Source organism: Cupressus sempervirens, chromosome 7 (genome assembly GCF_028749045.1).
Source record: "Cupressus sempervirens isolate cs-2001-9-10 chromosome 7, ASM2874904v1, whole genome shotgun sequence".
Classification (NCBI taxonomy): domain Eukaryota; kingdom Viridiplantae; phylum Streptophyta; class Pinopsida; order Cupressales; family Cupressaceae; genus Cupressus; species Cupressus sempervirens.
This window is the reverse complement of record NC_143124.1, coordinates 572,450,441-572,476,385: the sequence shown is the minus strand read 5'-3', so window position 1 is coordinate 572,476,385 and position 25,945 is coordinate 572,450,441. Positions and strand designations below refer to the sequence as shown.

Sequence of the window (25,945 nt, the reverse complement as noted above, 5' to 3'; positions counted from 1 at the left end):
CTTACAACAAAACAAATGTTTGGTCAAGTGTTGACCAAATACACCAATGAGCCAATTAATCGCTTGTACTATCTGGAATCTACCGATTCTGACTTTGAAGGATCAACTTCTTCAGGTTGGTAACCATTGGAGTGGCCATTGATCTACTTTTCTCCATCTTGAATCTCTTAAGGATTTGCAAAGTGTACTTTCCTTGTCCAAGAAAGATCTCTTTCGATCTTTGCCAAACCTCAAGTCCTAGAAAGTAATGCATCAACTCAATGTCCTTCATCTCAATTTTATTGCCAAATCTGACTTGCATTCAATGATCAACTTCTTTGTCTTAGTAAGTATTAAGTCATCCACATAGAGCACCAAGATGAGGAGCTCTGATCCAACTAGTATGAAGTATAGGTTGGAATTTGTCTCACTCTTGGTGAGGCCCATGCTCTGCAAATTTTTGTTAATCTTAGAGTACCATGCCCTTAATGCTTGTTTGAATCCATACAAGGCTTTCTTAAGTTTACATATATGTGACCCTCTGTCATGTGCAACAAACCCCTGTGGCTACTCTATATATACTTCTTCAATGATTCCATTGAATAATGTTTTCTTTACATCAATTTGGGGAATTCTCCATCGTAACTCTAAAGCAATGGATATCACAACGGGAAGAATATCTAGCAACAAGAGCAAAGGTCTCCTTGTAGTCTACTCCCTTTTTATGAGAGAATTCTTTGGCCACAAGTCTTGCTTTATACTTAATACTTTTCCACATTGCCATCTATTGCATGTTTAATTTTCAACAACCATCTAGAAGTTACTACTGAATTTCCCACTAGTCTTTGTACATACTCCTAAGCATCAGTCTTCATGATCAAGTTGTGCTCCTCCACCTTGGCATCTCTCCACACCTGTTGGTAGTTGCTTCCTAAAAGTTGGAAGGCTTTGAGTCTGTGATGTTGGTCATCAAGGCCATATACACTGAAAACATCTATGGAGGCCTACTCTCCCTAAATGTGGTTTTGGGAGCCTTAACATGTTCCTGAACATCTCTCAAGGTCTACTTTAACCATCTGGGACTCTTAACAAGGGGCTAATTGTCTCTCTCTTGGAGGTTGGCCATGTGTATTAGAATTTTTGAACACTTCTCACCATTGAATCCACTTGTGAAATATCCTTTGTAACTATGGGAGGGTCATGGGATTTCTTGGAGGCCATTTTTTCTTCAAACCTGATATCCTTGCTCATAATTCTCTCTTGTCATGTTGGTAGAAAGGCCCTATAGGATTTTGATTTTTCACTTTATCCCACATGAATGTCCTTCTTATCGAGGCCTCTAAACATTTCGAGGACTTATACTTTGTAAATACACGACTTTGTTGTATGCTTCTACCCATGGACACAATGACAAAATCTATTCATAGATCATGGCCTTCACATAATTGATGATAGATTTGTTTCTCATCTCTGCAACCTCATTTTGTTTCGGATTATATGTAACTGTCTTCTCCTTCTTGATTCCTACATCCGTGTGGAAATCTCTGGACTCATTTGAATTATACTTGCACCTATTGTTTGATCTTAGCACCTTGATCTTCTTCCCTGTTTGATTCTCCACCTGAGCCTTGAACTCCTTGAATCGACTGAAGGCCTCAGCTGTGGTCTTTATGAAGTAGATCAAGTTCGTCTTGGAGAAATCATCAATGAAGGTGACATAATAGGATGCAACATTCATTGATGCCATTTACATAGGTCCATAAACATCAGAATTTATTAGATCCGAAATCTCTTTGGATCGAGTATCACTATTAGGAAATGAAGCTTTGACATTTTTGCCAAGAGCACAACCTGTACATATGCCCTGCCACCCCAGACTAAACTCTAGAAATTCATTGACCATCTCTCTCAATATAGGTAGTGCTTTGTGATGCAAGTGCTTCATCTACTTGTGCCACAATTCACACAAGCTCTCACTGGTATACTCCAGTGCCTGAATAGAGTTACCTAGTAGCCTATATAAGTTGCCTTCACTGACTCCACTCCTTACAACTGTGTCGGGATTGGCTTCCTTTGGGCATATCAACACTTACCCTTTCTTGAAGGTAACTATGTAACCTTTGTCCTCCATAACTGAGATGGACAACATGTTCCTCATACCAAGTACATACAACACTTCTTGAGCATCAGTTGATCCTCCAGCCTCAAGCTGGAATAGCACAACTGCCCCTTAATTGTATACAAGGCATCATTGCCAAGCTCCACATTGCTTCTTGAGTCATTCTCAAAGTTGACTGAACAACTCTCATGCTTTAGTCATGTGACAAGAGGCACCACTGTCCAAGTACCAAGCACTTCTAACTATAGTGTTGATCGATGTTGATTATGAATTAGACTAATAGCAATTTTATAATTTATATGTTTGACACTAGTTATACCTTTGTAGTGATGTTATTAATCTCTGTAAGAGATCTCTATTGGATAAGTCACTATCTATTTAAATTTAATCGCTATAAAGACAAGTCGTAGAATGTAGAAACTTTCCAGTGGAAGTAACAAATTTCGATATGTATTGATCATTCTCCAATTTGTATGTGGTGGTACTACAAAGTAACGAGAATTGGAATCGAAATGGAATCGGCAAGGCCGAATCAAATTGCGAATCGGCCACGAATCGACAAATTTGAAAAAAACCCTTGAAATTTAGTGAGTTACTTATTTCATAAACCCTTTATCACTGGCTAGATTCACTGATTCACAAAAAATCGTTTGGCTTGAATCGAATCGCCAAATCGTGTGAATCGTGTCAATCGCCTCGATTCTCGTTACTATGAGTGGTAGTGATGTTAATACCGATTGAAGTCTCATATATACAATGTCATACAAGAGACGCAACTATCCTGATTAATGAATACACCTATTTGATTATGTGTTATCGCACCCTTTCATATATGCTAATCACACTTAACAATTTGATTGTTGTTTGGCCTGATTATGTTAGAGTGGGACTGCTGTTGCACCATAAGACTGATCTGTTAGTACTCCATACAACCTCTCAACTTATAGCACACAGGAGGTAGTTAAGCCCTTGCCACGAATCCCGATGGGAGCGCTCAATATTTTGCCAACAATCTCTCCCTCAATGTTACTTGAGGGTCTAAGGATTTTAACTTGTGACCAAGCTTTGATACCACTTGTTAGAATGGGGTTGCCGTTGCACCAAAAGATTGATTGATTAGTGCTCGATACAACCACTCAACTTATAGTACATAGGAGGCAATTAAGCTTTTATCTTGAATTCTGAGGGGAGCGTTGAACATTTTACCAATAGATTATTGACGTCTTTTAGTTATGTTACTAATCTTAATATTATCTAGTATGTATCGAGATGATTTCTATAAACTGGTATCATGTCTACGCAGCTCAAAGTTGACGATTGTCAGAAATGAAATAGGGAATACATAGATCGTTGATGTTTTGACTGACATTGATTCCTTAATAAAGGAGAAATATTTTGATTATTCATAAATAATAGTGAATAAATGATTAATTAGTGTTTCAAGTGATTCTTATTCATTAGCCTCCCAACGCTAACTTCAACGCTCCCTCATAGCTAGGGAGGAATCCATTTTAAGTTATATCACAATATGAATAGATACATCTATATTTGATCAAGATATCACCTCATGTATTATCAACCATTATGACTTATTTATAAATATCACTTTAGTGATTTACACCATAATGGATATCCATAAATATCACTTTATGGAATAATCACCATTATGGTTTAAACATAAATATCACCTTTTGTGATATTCACCATTATGGCTATCCATAACTATCACCTCAAGTGATATCAAACATTATGGCTTTAAACATAAATATCACCTTACGTGATATTCACCATTATGACTATCCAAAAATATCACCTTAAGTGATATCCACCACTATGGCTTTTAGATATCTCATGTAATGTACTCCATTATGGCTTATACATAGATATCACCTCATGTGATATCCACCAATATGGCTGTTGATAAACATTTCCTCATGAGAAATCAACCATCATTGTGAGATCGTCGTCTTACAAAGATGGTAAAATGCACAAGTGTTTTATCATTGTGAGATCGTCACCTCACAAATATAAATACCATGGTTCATCTAGAAGGTAACCACATGAGTACAAGAAAATCACCACAAACTTTCTCACGCGGTATTGTCATGGCATCTCACATGACATCCCTTATGAACCATTATCAAAGGGTGGTAATAAGGGTTCACCCATTAAGTTTCTTCTTAAGGAGAATCAAGTGTTCACACTTCAAACATCTTTAAAACAATCTCTCTCTCTCTCTCTCTCTCTATATATATATATATATATATATATATATATATATAGACACACACACACAAATACAAATAAGTCAATGAAGTTGAGACTCAATTTCAGCTAGGGCTTTATTCTCTACCATAGCAAGCTTACCTCGAAAGTACACAAACTTACTTCTAGAGAGAGGCTTGGTGAGAATGTTTTTTGTTTATTAGTACTAATGTATCTCTATTGAATGGCATTCTTTTCCACTGTCTCTTACATAGTGATATTTGATATCCGCACGCTTTGTTCCATCATGAAACATAGGATTGATAGGCAATACATATGGCTTTTGTGGAGCTTTGTGCTATTGAAGGCTGTTTCCTACTGCACCAAGAAATCATGGTAGAGCCTAAACTGAAGCAACCACCAGAGACACTCTTTCTATTAACAACACATCTTGCCCAATCAAATTCAATGTATTCGTACAGCTTAAAGCTTATATCAGTAGAATATCTTAGATCAAATCCAATTGTACTTCGCAAGTATCTTAGAATATGTTTTGCTGCAACTAGATGTATTTGATTTGGTTCACACATGAACTAGACAAGTGCACTTATTGCATAGCAATATGTCTCATCTAGTGCTACTAGGTACATCAAGGACCCAATCATTTGCCTGTATAGTGTAGAATCTACCAATTTTGTTTCTATGGTTGTAGACATGGATTTACAATCCATTATACCAAATCTCTTTAGATTGTCAATGTTGTACTTTGCTTTACTCAGGATGATCTTAGTAGATTTCTACCAAACTTGTAACCCAAGAAACTTGTGCAATAAACCAAGATCCCTCATCTTAAATTCAGAGGTTAACTCCTTACATTTAATAATAAGATGATCTTCTCCTATGATAAGTAAGTCATCAACATAATGTACTAAAATTAATGTTTCCTGAAAGTCCACTCTCCTTTCCATTCCCCACCGCTCCCCCAACTCTCTCCGATCTAAGCGTCGTAATACTTGTCCTATGAACCAATGGTTTGACATTGATTGTAAAGCTTTCCATTGCTTTGTTCGCTCCGCCTTTGAGTCTCAGTCCCCTGCTTTCACCCACTTGCGTTATTCTTTGCTCCGTTTGCTTCACCACAAGAAACGGTTTTATGCCTCTTCGCAGTGCAGATCCCTTTTCTCCACGCTTATTCAGAATTGTTAGGTCTTTTGGCGTACCCTTTTCCCTCGTTGGCCCCTACCATCCATTCTTGACTTTCACTCCCTCACCTCCCACACCATTATGCTCTATGCCATTCCAGGGTAGCCACCTCTTCATTCCACTCCACCCCCTTTTTGCCATCTATTCACCTCTTCCAGTCTTTTTGAAGCCCTCAGATCCATGAGATGCAATAGAGCGGCAGATGAGGAAGGTTTCCAGTAGAACTTTTCAAACTTGGTGCTTCGGTCCTCGGATCCTACCTTCTTATAGTCTTTAATAGAGTGGTTTGTACTGGATTTCCTTAGTCTTGGTCGCGACATGTGATTTATCCTATTCACAAGTCTAGGCCTACTTCTGATCCAAGTAACTACGGGACCATTATGATTGGGCATACTTTTGCCAAACTCTATGCCACTGCTCTGAACACTATGCTATCTAGAGAGCTTGATAGGAAAGGTTGTAGGGCAAGAGGCCAGGCTGGTTTTTGGGTGAACTACCAGACTATGGATCATGTCTTCACATTGCAAGCTATTATTGAGGAGGCTAGACACTGGTTTGAGAAAATCTACTGCTGCTTCGTGGACTTCCTTAAGGCTTTTGACTCTGTTCCTAGGATAGCCTTATTCCAAAAACTTAGCAAGATTGGGATCCTAGATATGATGGTGATAACTATTATGAGACTGTATGTAAAGGTGATCAGTCGATTTAGGACTTCGGAGGGCTTTGCTATTCCGATTCAGAGCACTATTGGGGTGAAATAGGGTTGCCCCCTTTCCCCCACCCTTTTTGGGTTATATATTGATGAGCTTGAGGATTTCCTTGCGAACTCCTCGCAACTTGGTGACGGTTGATATTTACATCAGGTTTTGATATCCATTCTCCTCTTTGCTGATGATGTTGTTCTTTTGGCCTCTTTCCCTAATAGTTTACAACGACTCCTTGATGGTTTGGCTTTGTTTTGTGATCAGCGTTAGCTTGTGGTCAACTTGACCAAGACTTGGGTTATGATCTTTAAGTAGCTTAAAGACATCACACCTACATTTCTTCTTTCAAGGACAGGAGATTGAGATTACTTCCTCTTACATGTATATTGGGGTGAAGTTTTCTAGACCTCGCTTCAGCTTGAGACCGACTATTCAGTTCAGAGTCAGTAAGGGCATGGGTTCTCTAGCCATGTTGGGGAGACAGTGCTTCAAACACCATTTTCAGGACATTTCTTCCAAGCTGCCCCTCTTAGATTACTGTTCTCTATGGCTCAGTGGTTTGGGGGCCTTCTCTTCTTGCTTCTGATTGGATCTCTATTGAGCGTGTTCAAATGTTGCTTTTACGATGTATCATTGGATGTCATAGACTCACCCCTCAGAACATTTTTTTGGCCAAGTTTGGAGCTCATCCTTCTAAACTCGCAGCCATTTTTTATCTGATCCGAGGATTCAACTGTTGACTAGCAGAGATATTCTCATTTGGCATACTGTTCTTTTGTGACAGTTGTGAGATCCAACACTAGTACTAGATCTTGCAGTTGGTACGCCCAGGCCACCTCTTTGCTGAGCTTGATCAAGATTGAGATTGATCGTCTCCCTTCTTACCAGTTCTCGCTTGATGCTCTTGCTCACCTCCTCCCCTCATGATAGGAGTTGAATGAGCATGTTAGACAGGGTATCTATAGACAATACATTATTACTACTTGGAGTAATCTTGCTGGCGGATTACGTCCGAAGATGGTCTTTTATGCTAAGCATTTTCTTGAGATTCAAAATGGTATTATTGTCCGCCCCGCTTATCTTTACCGGCGTTAGAGTCACGCTTTGAGATCCTCTTTGGGCTCCTTTAGAGTTGGTTCCCATCGTCTTTGGGCCTAGACTGATCACCACATTGATAGAGAGAACTGTATTTGTCGACTATGTACTTTGGTGGAGGTGGAGATTGAGACTCACTTTATATTTCGCTGCCCTATCTACTGTGAGATCAGATGGAGATTTTTCTGCCTATTCATTGATTGTTTTTCTCTTTTAACATTCTTTAGCTATACAGATCAAAGATGTCTTGCACTTTATCTACGGGAGGCCATACAACTTTGTGATCATACTTTGTAGTCACTCATACCCCAGGGCCATACTTTAGATCAGCTCATCACCGCCTTTTTCTCCCCTTTGTCTTCACCACGGGGAGCGAAAAGGCCATCTTATACCACTCACTCCAGACCAGTTCGACAGTACACCAGCCTTTCCAGACAGCGACACTCATCTTGTGGTTCTCGGCGTGGCTCTAAGTCTTTGGATCATTTGTGGTTATACCCTTTTGTGACTGCTTTCTTTGTACCAAGGAAGGATCCTTAGTCCTTACCTTGATTTTTCTAGCTTTTTTTTAGAGTCACTGTTTGGTGCTCCTGCTTTGGTCGGCTCTTTTGTTTGTATGCTTAGTCCCATAAACCCATGTGGTTTTTTCGTTGGACATTAATACTATTATCTTATCTTATCCTCTTAAATACCGTGAAGTACAAGTTTGAGTCAACATCATTATTGGAGAAACCCAAGCTCATAAGGTAGGAATCAATCCTTTTGTAGCAAGCACGTGGAGCCTATTTAAGGCGCCATACAATGCCTTCTTTAAATTGCAAACATGAGTTTTCTTCTCATGTACTGTAGATCATATACTTCTTCCCCAATTTTGGCATTTAGAAAAGTCCTCTACACATCCATTTGATGAATCTTCCATCTTTTACATGCCGCAATAGCAATGATGGTTTTGACTGAAGTGTATCGGGCAACAGGAGCAAAGGTTTCCTTGTAGTCAATTCCTTCCTTTTGAGAGAGTCCTCTAGCTACAAACCTAGCCTTGTATTTCTCAATACTTCCACTAACATCTTGTTTAATCTTAAAGAGCCATTTAGAAGAAACAATGGATTTACCTTTTGGTCTAGGTACAATGCCCCAAACACTATTTTTTAGGATTGATTGATACTCTTCAGCCGTTTCATCCTTCTAGACTTGCTGACTAGTGACTTCCTCAACACTGGTAGGTTCCAAGTTAATAATTTGACTCATTAATGCAACATAGCTAGAAAACTTCTGTGGTTTCCTACTTTCCGTAAATGTTCCTTTAGGAGCTGCAAAATTTTCAGCCTCTTGCATTATATTTCTCGCCCAAAGATGTCTTTTTAAGTTTACACCAATATGTCGAGGCTTATCAATAGGATCCAAGGGTTTATTATCTTCTTTAGGTTCACAAGTCTCCCTCCAAATCTGAGGAGTATGGTCTTCTTCCATATTTTGTGGAGGTTCCTGATCTTTACTATACATCTTAGAAGTACCCTTGGATTTTCTGAATGCAGTATCCTCTTCAAATGTCACATTCCTGCTTAATTAAATCATTTTCTGTTTAAAATTATAGATTCAATAAGCTTTTGATGTTTTACTATAGCCTACAAATATTCCCTTCTCGCTGAAAGGTTCTAGTTTAGTTCTTTTGTCTTTAGGGTATATGTACATATACTGGACAGCCAAAGATTCTTAAATAAATGCCTCTTTGGGTGTCTTGTTGTCTAAAATCCGATGAGGGCATATATTTTGAACATAGACAATAGTTCTAGAAGCCTCAACCTAAAAGAAGTTTGAATATTTTGATCACGAGTCATGACTTTGGCTGCGTTGAGAATAGTTCTATCTTTCCTTTGTGCTACACCATTCTGTTGAGGATTATAGGGAACACAAAACTCACTCTTAATCCCAATGTCAATGCAAAATTTTTGAAAGTTACTTGAGGTGTGCTTTCCTTCGTTACTAGTTGTCAGGACTTTGATCCTCTTCTCGATATATTCTCTACTAGAGCTTTGAATTCTTTAAATCTCATAAGTACTTCATCAGACTCTTCTTTTAAAAAAAAAAAAAATCCAAGTCTTTCTAGAGTAGTCATCAACAAAAATAACATAATATAAGAAACTACTCAAGGAAGTAGTAGACATAGGACCACATAAATATGAGTGAATGAGCTCTAAGATACATTTGGATCTATTTTCACTACTGTGAAATGTACCTTTAGTGTTCTTACTTAATGCACACCCTTTCAAGTTCCTCCATGCTCATATTTGAGTTTTGGAAGACCAATAACTATCTTCTCCATAGTGGGTAGTGATGGAGCCCAAAATTTAGAATTTTAGCCTCCATTTGCATCCTTTGGATCAGGCTTATTTCTACAGCAGTGGTCTTATTTCTCTTATATTTCATCATTGTAGTTTTGGCAGCCAAATAAACAAATAGGGCCTAGAGATTGGGGCTGAAAATAAAACAATTGATGGGAGTCGTTTGGTTGCTATGGTATGACACCTACTGAAGAATTTGCCAACAAGAGTAGCAAAAGTCTCTGATTGCAATATGAGCATTTGCCTTTCTTGTCAATGTTTAGCAGGCAGTATTTGTTACAATACAATTCTGTTCAATTTGTTTAGAAGGAAGCAGCAGAATGAGGAGAAATGATTTGTTGTCTATTTTTGAGGTGTATATGAAATAGATATAATGTAAAGAAAAGAGTTTTCAGACAAAACCAACTCAGCAGACATAGAGAGATTTTTTTGCAACCATTACTAGTGTCATCCTTGTGTGTGGATGTTAAAGCACAAATTACATGAATTGTCAAAGAGAATCACCTAACAGGCACAGCTTTCTACTTATGCTAAAAAGACCCACAGATTGTTACTGGATTGACATTAGGGATACTTCACTTGGAGGCAAGGTACTTTGTGTTTTAAATATCTAGAACGAACTTTGGTGATGCATGTGAAATCTGGAAGTAATCAGAATATTTTCTAGTATATTTATGGGAAAGTCATTAGACTTTTTGTTCCATTTTATTGAGCATGTGGTGTCAAACCATGCATTATTTGTATTTGCTGTATGTAACCATGTGCATAATGGAGTAACTGAAATCTGTGAAGCAAATATGGGATCTGTGGCATTTGAATTTGATAAGGAAAAGAAAGAAGCATCCAAAAGTAATCTGCATATGAAGAACATGGCTCCAGAACCTGAATGTGTTATATTCTCTTCACTTCAAACAACAATTACAGGTGTATGCCATGCTACAAAGTGGCAGAACTAAAAGTTTGAATCATTTGTATCCATGGGAATTGGCATCAATAAGTTAAGACATAATCATTTCATAGATGTGGGCAAGCCTGACAGAACAGAATGATATAGTAACATTGAAACTCCAGTCTAAAGTGAGGCTCTTTGCAGGCAAGAGGAGAAATAATTGTGTAACTGAAATCACGGCTCAATCACCACGGCACATAAACGAGGGCATCAAAATAATAGATTTTATACAGTTGCAGCACCTTTGTATGTTCACGATGAAGTTAATTGTTTGGTCGCGTTACCAAATGTGCGGTACAAAGTAGAAATTCTTGAAGTCTATTCTTCATCCGGAAGAGGCTACAAGAGTTTTTTATTTCCAATTGTTAATCCAAGTCTTGCTCAGAAAAATCTGAGTCTAATGATGTTGTGTGTTTGTTGCAGGTATGCAAATGAAGAGGAAGCGCACAAGAGTGTTACCTATGGAATTCTTTCAATTCAGATTTCACGACTAATCCTCATGAAGGAATTATCCTGTGCTGAGAAAACCCCTTTGGAACCAAGCGGAGAGCATCTTGTTTGAAGATTATATGAGAACTCAAGAACTACCAACGTCTTTGAATGTCCGCAGAGGATATGGGTATGTGTGGAGTTCGAGCATGGAGAATACATGCAGATGAGGAGCGGAAGCTTTTTAAAATAGAGACCCTCGAATATGGAGTTGAAATAATGGACCGCAGCGTCATCTATATCTCAAGAAAGATTAGATGGATTCATAGTCGAAGTTAATGGTTTTGCTAATTTGGTGAATGCGGATTGATCCAAAAACATTTCCTGAGGGTTTATTAATATTTGTATTCCATGTTTTAGTGGGCAGTTTTGAATTGTTGGCCCAAATAAGTTACGTATAAAGGGAACTATGTGGTTAGTTTTTTGTTATGAAGAGAGGCGATGCCTAGAGAGGCAACCGACCCCCCTTGCTAGTTTATAAATATGAGATTTAGAGACAATACAATTGATATTTATTTTAAAATTTTACATATCCTATGCGCACTTTGATATATTATATTTTTTCATTGGTAAAGGATTGAGTGATTGAACAAAGCTCGTGGATTTGAATTATTGGGTGAATTTTATGCGGTCTGGATAAATTTGTAGTAGATGGATCATCCGTAAGGAGTGTCTCTATGTGCAATTTTTTTTCGGGCACAATCTGTAAGCGTGTCTATTTTTTGCATTAGGATTTTAAATATTATTAAGTTGTGTCCTTTATAATTATTTTAAAAAATTCTATAAATATTTTAATGCTTGGACAAGTGGACTTGGTCATTATTGCATTATGAACTTGATAAACATAGATATTGTGAAATATTTAATTGTTTCCATATTTATGTCTAGTTTGTCTTCATATCAAAGGAGTTAAAGCACATTCTAGACTAGTTTAAAATTGTGTTTATATAATTGATCCGTCACGTCTGGATCATTAATCTGTTTATAGTTTAAATACACTAAACTTTATAAAGTTGTACGTTTCAACTTATAATATTGACTTTTTTTGCCCATTTAATAAAGCACTGGTCTTTATATTACTCTTGATTCATAATCCATATGCTGACAACTATTTCATTTCTTTCCATTGAGGAATTAATATATTCATTTGTTGCAATCATCTATAATAATTACTTTTATTAAAACATTTATATATTTTTATTTTTAATTCATAATTTGCAAGTTTGAAGTGCTCTATAATCCTTGCCCTCTGGGAAACTTTCAATACATTCGCATTCTAATAAATCTGCTATAAGCATCTTGGGCTTAAGTGTTTTGTTCAAGATTAGGTAGACCCCTTTGGTTTTGTAGAGCCAGAAGCGCAGAGGATCCAGATTGAATTGATCGATCTTGTCAAGTTGGCCTTAACCGGTTGGATATCCTAGCATTGAGCAGGCAAGGCTTGTAGGATTCTAATTTGCGGTTTTGGGAACCAACAAGTAGTGCATGGGCATGTAAGTGACCCAATCTTCTCTGCCAAATCTGACAAGTGCTTGATGAATTATGAACTAAGGCTTGAGTAGGAATAGTGTGAAGTCTATAAAGATGTCCATAATGAACTCCAATAACTTTAGCTGTTTTCATTTAGAGTTCTTCGGCCAGGCAAGAACTTGGCCATCTGCAAATGCAATATGATATCTTCATCTTCCAAGATTGAGATGGAGACAAGATTTTGCATGATCGCTGGAACAAATAGTACATTATTAAATGGAAAGGAAATGCCTGAGATTAATTTAAGGGAAGCAGTCTCAACTCCTTCCATGAAATAATTAGAGGCTTCCCCAATGGTCACTTGATCAAATGAATTATTTTGCATTAACTCATTTAAATGTCCTCTAAATTTGATAATGTGTTGGGATGCACTGCTGTCAATTAGTCAAGTGGTATGGTCCATGGGCACGTGATGTGAGAGGGCTGAGTAGAATATGAATCCATCAAAATCCTTCTTTGGAAAATTTTCACCAACTTCAACAATGGAAGGTTGAGGCTTTGACTTTATGGACCCTTCGTGGTATAGTGACCATATTTATTACAGCTAAAACATTAGACTTTTGATATATCTCTTCTTCTTTGAATGTAGAATCATTATGAGATTCTTTATGTTTCTTTCTTTTGAAGTATCCTTTCTTACCCTTCTTCTTTGAGGAGTGTGAGGTTTTTGCTATAATGCATTTTGCAATAAATCTTGATTCGTCTTGTATACAACCTCCCTTCAACTAATCAAATTTGGAAATTTTGATCTTGCATACAACCTCCCTTCAACTAATCAAATTTGGAAATTTTGATCTTGCACTAATCCCTTGAATGAAACTTTCCCATGAATCAGGAAGTCCATTTAGAGCCAACATTGACAATTCTTTGCTATCAACAATATGGAGTTGATCTCTCAGTTTTGTAATTTTCATGAAATAAGAGATTTTTCTCCTTTAACCATTTTGATGTGATGCAATTTTTTTGAAATGCAAGTTCTCTGCTTGTATTGATGATTTCATACATATGCTCCAATGTCACAAACAAAGCACTTGATCTTGCTTAAGTCTTTCTTCTTTTTAGGCTGATATCCTTCTCCATCATTGTTACCTTTCTTGGTGAAAGCTTTCCGTTCTCTTTTCTTAGTCTTGATGATGAGGGTCAAGTTTTCATCACCACCTCCTTGCTTGTTGGATATGGATCCTCTCGAGTCTCCTCCTGAATATGATCATCCCATAGTCTCTGCCAATCTGCGCTATTCTCTCGAGCACAAATTCCCTTCATAGATGGTTCCCATGGCTTGGTGAAACCTGGTGAAACCATTTAGAGCTACATTCACTAGCTCTACATCCAAGATCTTTTCTCTAATGGCTGCAAGTTGATCACAGATCTGTGTAATCCTCATAAGGTAACTGGTAACATTATCAGATTAGGAAATCTGAGACTCTTGGGGCTTGTTCTTCAGAACCATCTTTCGGTTCATATTGTCACTTTGAAAGAGACCAAGCAAGGCATCAAACATGCCCTTGGCTTTTGTCTTTTCTGCTATATGTGGAATCAGGTGATCCTTTACAACATCTAGAACCACCCTTTCTCCTTTAGTGTCCTTATCTTGTTATCTTGTGCTGCCTAGTGCAAGATCTGTATGTACTGGAAGAACCTTTTCTACATTCTCCCACCAGTCTTGCCCTTTAAGTAGTGTAATAATAAGGACACCCATCACTTCAGACTTCCAAGATGTCCCAGTACATGATAAAATGGCTCTGAAACAAGTCACAAACAAAACAACATTCCTGGAATATATGTAATACTGCTACCTTCTCATTTTCTGTTAAGTGCTGTAAACTTTCTCCTTTCTTGCCCTTTCAGAAGTAGTGTAATAATAAGGACACACATAACTTCAGATATAAGACCAATACATGATAAAATGGCTCTGAAACAAGTCACAAACAAAATAGCAAACCTGGAATATATGTAATACTGTACCTTCTCATTTGCTGTTAAGTGCTGTAAACTTTCTCCTTTCTTGCCCTTTCAGAAGTAGTGTAATAATAAGGACACACATAACTTCAGATATACAAGACCTCTAAATACTTAATAAAATGGCTCTAAAACAAGTTACAAACAATACCACAAACCTGGAATATATGTAATACTGCTACCTTCTCATTTGCTGTTAATTGCTGTAAGCTTTCTCCTTTCTGGCCTGCTTAAAATCAGAATTCTCTTCTCTATTTCTCTCTCTCTCAATGTCCTCCTTGAGAAAGATTATTGAAAAATATTCTAACCCTTGGCTTCCTTTTATAACAGCAGCTGGTAAGGTAAGAGTCCTACTTGAACTCTACTTCCTCCAAGTAGATTCCAACTTGAACTCTACTTCTTAGGTGACCGCTTCAATTAGTTAGGTGGATAAAATAGAGTCCTACTTGAACTCTACTATATGTAGAGTTCTACTTGAACTCCACTTCCTCCAAGTAATGTCCAACTTGATCTCTACTTCTAACTTATCTTTTTGAGCTACAATTTTCAACACCCTTCATTATCGCTACACTCATATCTATAAGGAAAAATTGATTATCGTTGCTGGGTCTCCATTAAGACACCACATAATTAATATCTCTTTATTTATTAATCAAGGTTGCACTGGGACGGGGGTGCTTGTGTACCATAGTAACGAGACTCGCCGTGAGTCATCCGAGTCAGCAAGTCGGGTTACCCTTGCGGGGTCAAAATGACCCATGACCCTGACCCGCCAAGTCATCAAATATTTTAATATTTCTCTAAGCTATTTCTAGTAATATACCCTGACTCGCCAAGTCACTACTGAGTCATGATCGAGTCCGAGCCGGGTCACGAGTCAAATTGCCCTTGTCGAGTCAGAGCTGGGTCCGGTTCTCGTTACTTTGTTGTGTACTTTGAGTCCTGGTATGACTATTTTTCAAAATAAGGGATACTTGGGACCATTCATTTTTTAAAAATATAATTTAATATTTTATAGAAAATCTGAAAATATGAGTCAAGACAATGAGTTTTCAAAACGACAATGGTTATAAAGTTTGCAGATGTAATGTATTGTTTTCAGTTTTAGATTTGCAATATGTATACTAAATGTTTAGATTCACAACAAAGAAGGCAAACTTTAAACATGAACAAGAAGATCATAAATCATATAGCAATGACATTGCAAATGATAACCTTTTGACGCGAACAGTGATAAAGCTTTTTGTTAATCAATATTGTATCAAAGTTTCAGATTACATATTGAATTAAGTTTGATAAACAACAAGTTGATATACAAACAAAAAACTGAAACAAAGTTCAGAAATCTTAATCAAGTTTTGGAGCTATGATGCTCTCCATTGAGTACCCATTGAGTATCGAGTACTTGGGTATGTGGCTACGCGTTCGAGGGGTAAGAGTATAAGTATGGAATTAATTGATGGTTATTGCGTCTCAAGCAAATATGAATTGTATCTCCAACGTAGCGGGTAGGATGGGCATCAAAAGTTCTTTCATAAAATATTCCACATCAACTTGCATTGATTCAAGCATTTAACATAATGGAATAATAAGGAATTCTTCAAAGTAAAATTTCAATATTTCAGACCATTACCAAACTCTTCAAATCAACATTAGCTTTAGGAATTGCGATTTGTAATTATATTTTTTGTTATTTGTATTTGTATTTTAATTTAATTAATTATTAAATTCTATCTTAGGAAAGTGACATCACATAAAATAATGTAGAATTGAAATCTATTTGGAAAACTTGGTAATGTGAAGTGAATTAATGAATTTGACAAAAAACAACATCTTAAATCCTATAACGTAAATTCCATATCAAGAAAAGATTTTTTATTCAAATAAGTGTAAAGCTTTTTTTTTTTTTTGATGAGTAAGGCCGGAGCCAAGATTAATTATAATTATTTGTTGTGATTAATGATTATTTTTTGTTAAGCTTGAGTAGACTTGAACCCAAGACCTCGTGGATAAGAGGCTCACAATTTACCATTGTATTGTAGGCCCTTGCCTATAAATCATTTAAGTTTTAATTAACAGACAAATTTACATTGAATCAATTCAATTTAGTAGAATACAATTTTTTTATGTCATGTCCCCAATGTGGGACACTATTAAAACGAGATATATATATAATGACTCCAACATAATTAGTGGACAAGAGCCTTAATTATGTTGACAAGAGCCTTGGATTAATTATTCAAACAAAGAATCACTGGTGATATGAAACAACTCTAGCAGCATTATTATAATTAGTGCATTTCTATTATCATAGAACTCAGAGTTACCATTCATATTCATAATCCATTACATTTGTGTTCATAATTCATTACTGCATTAAGTGGAATTGGAAAATCACTTAGTGTCCGAATAATCTTGAAATGGGACATTAGAATAATCTTAGTGTTCATAATCCATTACATTTGTGTTCATAATTCATTACTGCATTAAGTGGAATTGGAAAATCACTTAGTGTCCGAATAATCTTCAAATGGGACATTAGAATTGGTATTAGAGGTCATGAGCCTGTCAGCCTGTAGAGATGAGTATGATTGAGGAACTAATAAAAAGCTTCAAAATATGGGAAAATACGAGAACTCTGCAAGTAGATGCTTCAATGCATGGCCAGGGAACACAAAAAAAAAAGATCAATTGTGTGCATTACTAATCAACCAATAACAATCACAAGAAACAAAAAAACAAGAAGAGAAAAGAGAAAAAGATGAAGGTTTAAAACATCATGCCCATAAATATAGACCATTGTTTTCTGCTTTCCATCCAAAAGGAGAAAAACATGAAAGAAAAGAACCCATTATGGTCAACCTATGAGATCAATGGGACAAGATTGGTTAAACGGGGGTCTTCAAAATGATATATCTTAAGTCGACTGCATAGAAATAAGAGTCAAGTATTCACCTAAGAATATAATAAGTCATCACTTGGACTTGAGAAGGGAAAATGGATATCATGAGCACTCTAAGGAACATGAGACAAGTGATTGCAATACAACAACTGCATTGCAAATCTCTCATATTCATGCAACATCAAAATCGATGAAAGTAGTAACACCAAAAGAAGGTATAGTTGCAATGTATGAAAATAGAGAAAGTGTCGAAGAAAAAAATGATCCAACACCACTAGTACAAGGAAAGGAAGAAAAGGCCATTAACTCGTCATTTATCACAAAATGGGTTAAGCACACAGATCCATGAGTATGATGAGGTTGACCTAGCATCATCACAAGGATCACACATGGGAGATGACATTATAAAGGTTGAAACAAATTCAACCTATGCATAGGTCTCTAATCAAAATTCTCTTTCACCTTCCAAAGGATGCTTAGCTCTCATGGGTGAGAGAGAGAGAGAAGTAATGCTTTTAATTCAGTCACTTCGTGTATTCCACTTCATCTTCTTAAGGTTGGTAAACATGGGAATTTGACATTAAGGGAATGTGAAGATGATAATAGCTTGAAAGATTACCCAGTAAAATCAAATGATGGAAGGTTAGGAAAATATGAAGAGAAAAGAAATCTCTAATTTACTCCTAATTCGTTGTTGGGAATCAAAATGGACATTCCACTCTTTCTGATGTATGAAGAGCATTGTTTGAAATCACATGTAGGAGAAGATAAATACTTTTGGAATTTTGGTGCGTCTTCAATTAAGAGAGCAATGAGACCCTATGGGAACCATACAATCAACCTCGACAATGATGACACTAAGCTTTCCTCAAGCTTTACAATTTATTCTTCATAATTGGATTCTTCCCTTACAACAGAGATCACATGCAGAATGTGTAAGCTTGGAAGAGAGAAGTGGTTATTGCTGCATAGTGATAACATATACTATTGAAGGATAATGACACATTTCAACACACATTGTAAGGGACAATTGTTCTTGTCAAAACAGTTAAGCTCTATAGAGATGGCACATTCAAATTTGAGACCCGAGAATCAGTGACTATATGAGAATGATTGTAGGCAACCAAGAAGGGGAGACTTGCATGTTCCCAATTTGGGACATCGATAAAATGATTTAATAAAGTTTAAATTAAAAGATTTAAGCTATATATATTACAACTCCAACATAACTAATTGACAAGAACCCTGGAGTAATAATTTAAACAAAGAGTCACTGGTGATATGCAACAACTCTACTAGCATTGTCAAGGAAGTTGACAGATAAGGGCTAAACTGATAAATATGAGTCAAAAGCGATAAGGAACACAGTTACAACCAACCTATGCCATGACATGATAATGAGAAGACATATGAAGTTAGGAGAAGCATCGCTAACAATTCACAAAGATAATGACGACGATTATTGACCCATCGAGGACAACATGGACATCGAGTTCTGTGCACATAGACCAAATCCATATCCCATTGAGGATAATGGTGATTGCAAATAAATTGACAGTACAAATCAATACTGTTGCATCTTGTAACATACCAATTTTCCTAATCAAGTTTCAATTTTGAAATAAACTGATTTCCTAATTCACATGACTACGATTTCCAACGGCTGTTAAAACTGAATTAAAATCTATTTACAGTACTGAATTACCAGGAATACATAATGAGATGTTAACAATTAACTAAATAAATCAGCTGAAAGTAAATATCAGACGTATTCATTTAACTACCTCTAGTTTTTCATCCGAAATTAAATAGCAGATAAAAAGAAAAACAATTTGAGATATTTAGCTATTTATAAAGTAAATGACTTTCATCTTGAAATGAAATAACTAAACATATAGAGATTAAAATAACATACAAATTATTTTGTGAAGCTTCTTTTATTGGTTGTCCAAGCCTTGGCTTTGGTGAGAGGAGAAGTATTGACATAGGCTTAACCTCTCAACCGTGGACCATTACTTATCCCCACTTATTCTAATTTAATAGAATGGCCCTTCCTACATCGAGGTCGGGCTTGGGATGTTCATTAATCCAGCCATCAGAGTATCCAGGTGGGTTGAAGTTTCAACAGTTATTCGACAAAATAACTGAAGCGTCTAGACAATCAACAAAGATCACTTGTTTCGGCAAATCTGCCTAATTCCACCCTAGCCAAGGATTTCAAAATGTGGGTTGACAAACCCAATCTCCACACTCGGCTTGACAACTTACTTCATGAGTGGAACATGCATGAGCTAATGCATTGTTTATTTTATTATTTATTTAATTCTGATATCATTCGTGTTTTGCAGATATCTCTACACCTCACCATATTCAGGCCATCGAGCCGGTGATTACTTGGTGTTTTCAGATTATTATTCACAAGACGCTCTACACCTTCTTCACCACATATTGGCATCTTAGCCTGGTGAAATCCTTAGTGTTTTGGTTTTAATATCTTCTCTTAAACAATATATATATATATATATATATATATATATATATATATATATATATATATATATATATATATATATATATATATATATATATATATATATATATATATATATATATATATATATTAGGATTGATTCCACTTGGAAAGACAACATTTATGCAAATGAATTTCGGAGTACTTCTATTGAGTCATCTCACATATACGATTATAAAATGGATGAGAAAGTCGGCAGACTTTCATGCTTAAAACAATATCATTTTGTCACAAGAATATATGGTAGACTGTTATGGGCAATATCATATTATTACAAGGAAAAAGTCAGACTTGGAAAAGGGAAAATGATATCTTTATGCTTTAAACAGAGTCTTATATTTTAATGGAAAACGACAGATTTAAGTGAAGGATACGACAAGCTATATGCTAAGACTATATCATAACATCATACCTTATTATATGGGAATCGATGAATAGAGACGTCAGCTTAAGGTTTGAAATTGATAAACAAACTTATTAGTAAAAAGAGTGAAAATGAATCCACAAGTTGTCTTATGTGACTCTGCCTGAATATCTGCAAAGAGCCTTGCGTTTTGGGTTGTATCTGCCAACCTATTATGAGACTCGCGACAATTGAATGTTCAGTCAGATTGCACAGTATGTATCGGGTTAACTTTGCATACAAATAAGGATAACTAGCAGGTAGTTCGATTGCTCAAATAACATGAAGGCTAAAGGAGGAAAGAATGCCAATAATCGACCAAGGAATCCATAATATAAAATGAGCTAGACTTTTCAGCTTCCTTCAGTTACAAGATAATATTCGAAAGCTTTTCAAATCAGCTTAAAAGAAAAAAGAAAGAAAGGAGGGAAAGGTGAGAAAGAAACAAGATGAAAGGTTTTTAAAATTAATATTATTATATTATTGTTTTATTTTCTTACTATGCTTATGTGTACGTAATGATAGGGTGACATCATTGGATTATTGATTTATAATGTAATGGTGTCATCTTATTATTATTTACATATGATCATATTGAGAATGTGAAACAATAATTAAATAATATTAATATTTGATAATATTTTTAAGGTAAGCATTTATGTTTATTTAACATTGCTTTATTATAATGTTCCATTTTATAGCTCATGCGGTTCCACCAAGAAATATGTTGCCAAGTCCTAGTAACCTTGCCAAGATAGTTTTAGGTGTCGATTCTGATGACTGCACTATTCGACCATCCCCTTCCGATGACCCTGTTTCGTAATGCTTCCCCTCTCTCTTCAGTCTTCATCCTGTAATCATTCAAAACAACATTCTTGCCAATACATCAATTCAAGTTTTATAAATTGCTAATTCAAAATCATCAAGTGACCGTTAGGGATTCAATTAATGTCAGAATAGCTAACTTTACATGCTCATCATATACGTACAATGACTGTAATTAACTAACTCAATTTTACATGATCATGAATAGATTGATACAATGGCTATAATTAACTGACTTACTTTCATATGATAATTAAATTGATACAACGGCTAAAATTAACTAACTCATTTTCACATGATCACGACGATATAAAAAACGGCTATAATTAACTATCTCAATTTCACATTGTAATGAAGAAGTAAACAACGGCTATATTAACTAACTCAATTTCATATGATCATGAAGGAATAATTGATTCAACGGTTATAATCAGTTTAAAATTTTAGGGCGAAATTTGGGATGTAACACATCTCCCAAACATATTGAAAGCAATTCCACCTTCATTGCAATAAGAGTGAAGTAAGGAGAAATACATACTATTGGGTATTAGCAAGGAATCAACCATGGTAGACAATAATATGGATATCACAACAGAGTAATGCTATTAACTAAATTGTCAATCACTAACAATGGAAAAACATACATAATTATGAGTATCGATTAGACTAACGGTTATAAAGTTAATAGATATTAACAAGTACATACTCAATGATGGCTATATTCATTTACCATCGGTACTTGGCACGTATCGATTATCATGTTTAATTTGCAATTACATACGATTACCATAATAATCGTATTGATTATCCATTAAACAATTGGAAGTAAATTATAATAATGGTTGGCCGCTGTTCATTGCGCCTCTTGAGAACTTGTATATACCAAAGTCGATCAGCTATCGAAGTTATGAATTGAGAATTGATTTTATAAACTCCCTTTGTGGATTATTCTCGAGCAGAGCATAGACTGTTGATAGTGCAAGCTGCATCAAAGTGCAAGTATTAGAATTGCAGATTAGAGATGGCACCAAGTAAAGAGCATATAGCATATTGGATATAATAGAGACGACTCTAGTAAAGAATATTGCATAATCCATAATAGAAATCAGAGACTGACATTCTTCTGCCAAGTAATCATCGTGTAACTAGCATCACACATCAGATTGCATATTAGAGACGACTCATAGGGTGATGTGCATATTTTATATTGCTATATTAAAGACAACCAATTTACACATATATTGAATTATATATTACTCAAGCTGCGAAGTACTTATAGTAGTCATTGTTGTAACTATGAACTATCCAATGCATTCCATTGTGGCGATTGGAATTACATTCATATATATATGTGTGTGTGTGTGTGTGTATGTATATATGTGTCTATGTATTGTTATGTATTTATGTCTGTATTTTCCTTTTCCATTCCATTATGATTGCATTTAGAACTACCAATCACTTGTACATTGCATCATACCATGACATTATAATTAGTGCATTTCCATTATCATAGCATTTGGAATTACCAGTCATATTCATAATCGATTACATTTGTGTTCATAATTCATTATTGTAGTTAGTGGAATTTGATAAATCATAGTGTCCAAATAATCTTAAAAAGGAGACATTACAGATCACAAATTGTATGCTTGAGAAAAAAGGAAATAAGAAAAGAAGTAATCTGATGCAAATTTGAAATACCAAAAAATAGTTCTTCAAATCTCCTAAAATATTAGTCCAATTTTCCTTGAATGTTCTAATGTTGTCGTGTGTTCTCAATATGGGTGCATGGTGGGTATAAACACAAAAAATAACATTCTTTTTGCTTGTTTTTGCATTTGGGTTATTTGTTGTGTTGTAGTGAGTTGAAGCTTGATCTTTGCCCAAAAATTAGACAAGTTTTTCAAAAAATTTGGTAACAATTTCTGGGAAGTTAAACTTATGTATACTCTGGCTAAAATAATTTTTTGTAAATACTTGGTACCTTGCCAAGTTTGCAATCTATGAGAGAGTTAATCCTTTAACAAAAGATCTTGGGCATATAGAGGTGATTCCTAGGTGGAGTGAGGGTCATGAAGCTGATGTTTATGAGTGTTAAAACCTAAGATGCTTTGGCCGTGGTACCTCATTACTTGAATAATCTTAATTAGATTCCTCTAGAGGAAGTGGAGGTGCATTATTGAAGTTGATGTAGTCTACTTACTCGTTTCAAGCATTGAGTTTTTAAAAAAGATAGAAGTTTATACGAATGGTCGAGTGCTAGCCTCTGGTGATGTTATTAATGATAATAATATAATGTTTCTAATGGTCATCTTTATTGAGTTTAGTTTATTAGTTAGTTTCTATTTTCGTATTTAGTTATCGATTGTTTTGTTTAGAAACATTGTCTTTACTTTACTATTTAAGGAGACTTCATCTACATTGTCTAATATCAATTTACCAAGTTTTATAACATGGTATAGAGAAGGTCGATGGGTTTTTTTATAAGATTTGGCAAATTGTTAAAAAAAAATATCAAAATAAAAACATCTTGCTTTCTTTCTAGAATTATTTCTAGTTTTATTTTGGTTTTTAATGAAAATGGCTCTTCAATTTTGAGGGTTTCCGAAGTTTCTCTGGTTGTGCGAGTATTTGTTTGTGAGGGCTGCAATTTTTTTGCATTTTTGTAGAATTATGCCAAGCCCGTGTGACTTCCTTGTGTGCCTTCTTCCTGTTCTCCCCTGTGAATTGGTTTTTTCTGTCATTATTTTGGTACTGACAGTGCTTGGTTTCTGCCCATGTTTTTACAGCAGCCGAGCCTGTGATTTCTTGCCCGATCCACAATAAGCAGGGCCTGATCTTTTTGTCTATTGTTTTTTTTTTGCTATTTTAGGAGACGGATGCCATTTTTTCACCAAGTTCTTTTGCGATTTCTTTTTGAATCATGTGCGACGTTTTTCTCAATTATTGGTACAATATTTGTTTTTACATTTGCAAAACTTCTCACTGCAGTGAACAACAATGAATACAACTCATATATATATACCAGGCTATTCTTTGTGCCACATTTTGGCACCATTTTCATGCTATTTGTAGAGCCCATGGGGTTCATTCCATTTGTTTAGAACACAATATTTTCTGTGAGCTTCTTTTCTTGATTTTGACGTGATGTATTTCTCATGTTTTCTGCATTTTTTGGCAATGGATGTGTTAATTTTTGAGCTAGAACTACAACTTTGCAAATTCAGTGGCCTTTTGTGATGGTAATTAGTTTTTCCAAACCTAGGGCTTTGTAGGTCCTTTTTGACATGCTGAGACATATTCTTTGGTGCTGGGTTTTCTAATTTTTGCCCTTAAAAAAATAGTGTACGGGTTTTAATAACATTTTCCCTTTCAAATTTTTTGTTGGGTTTTAAATAATGTCCTTAAAAATTACATTGTGGGTTTTGTGCGATTTTTTGCCGTAAAAATCATTTCGTAAAAGGGTTTTACCATTTTCTCTCAAAAAACAAAGTTTTGTATTATAATCTGTGCCTTGGATTTTGTCTCTTGGGCTTTGATCAAATTTTTCCTTCAAAATCATGATTGGTTTTTTGATTTTATCCTAAAAAATCGTCTCTGGAAATCATGACTAGCGTTGCTGGTCTCAAGGTTTTTTGCTTTTTTCCCCAAAAAATCATTACAAAGTTTTGTCAAAAATTTCTACCAAAATTGTGGTTTCTTGCAACTGTCTAGATTGCACTTAGAGTTGCTAGAGCAATGGTCCACATAAGGGGTTTGCCAATTTTTTCCTTAAAATCGTGGTTTCAATATCATCTTTGGTGTCTCTTGCAACAAGGAGTGATACCTTTGTTTCCTATCGTTAGGTTCAATGGTTTGTGGTTATCTTGGTCATTTCTAGAATTTCATCTTGGTGTCTCTTGCGACAGGGAGTGATACCTTTGTTTCCCATTATTAGGCTGGATGGTTTGTGGTTATCTTGGCTATTTCTAGAAATTCTGCAGATTCATGGAGGGTTTATGTAGCAAGATCATGTCACAGAGTGTTTTGATGAGAAGGGGGCAATCATCTATGCATACTTGACCAAAAGGCCTGCAGATTGCCTTCTCTAGAGTAGTTAGTACACTGATCATTGAGGGTATCAAGATAATAATGTAATGTTTCTAAAGGTTGTCTTTAGTGAGTTTAGTTTTATTAGTTAGTTTCTATTTTTGTATTCAGCTAACAATTGTTTCATTTAGAAACATTGTCTTGTATTTTTCTATTTAAGGAGACTTCGTCTTCATTGTTTAATATTGAACTATCAAGCTTTATAACAAACTATCAAGCTTTATAACAGATTTTAAAGGAGGCACTTTACGGCTAATGTTTTAAATGCTGTGATAATGTTGATGAAGGCTTACACTTAATGAAAAATGCCTCTTTGTGGAGCAAAACAAACCAATGGCAGGGATTGAACCATTGACTATTTTTAGATTGCACGCTGCAGTGAGAATGAAAATTGCTCTCCATATAATATTTACCTTGCTGCATGTCTAGTGTAGTAAGCCAAATTGGTTATGGCTCAAACAATCACCAACTTTCACACTAATCAGTGGTTTGATATTACGCCAAACACTTGGCAAGCAATTCTATTACAACTGTACATATAATGTTTGAAATTTTCAAACACAAGACTAATGATGTTTTATTCACAATTATCAGATGGACCAGACTTCAAAAATTTGCATTG

The 25,945-nt window shown here is 35.6% G+C and overlaps 1 protein-coding gene and 1 long non-coding RNA gene across 3 annotated transcripts in view; one reads left to right on the top strand and one right to left on the bottom strand.

Annotated features, from left to right (window-relative positions):
• LOC149548040 (calmodulin-binding protein 60 D-like) overlaps positions 1–25,945 on the top strand; it is an 85,636-nt gene that overhangs the window by 34,708 nt on the left and 24,983 nt on the right. The window lies entirely within an intron of this gene.
• On the bottom strand, positions 13,280–13,511 carry LOC149548042 (uncharacterized). Its single transcript, XR_016353965.1, has 2 exons — positions 13,377–13,511; positions 13,280–13,330 (listed from the first exon to the last, which is right to left on the bottom strand). It is a non-coding gene; the product is annotated as an uncharacterized LOC149548042 (long non-coding RNA).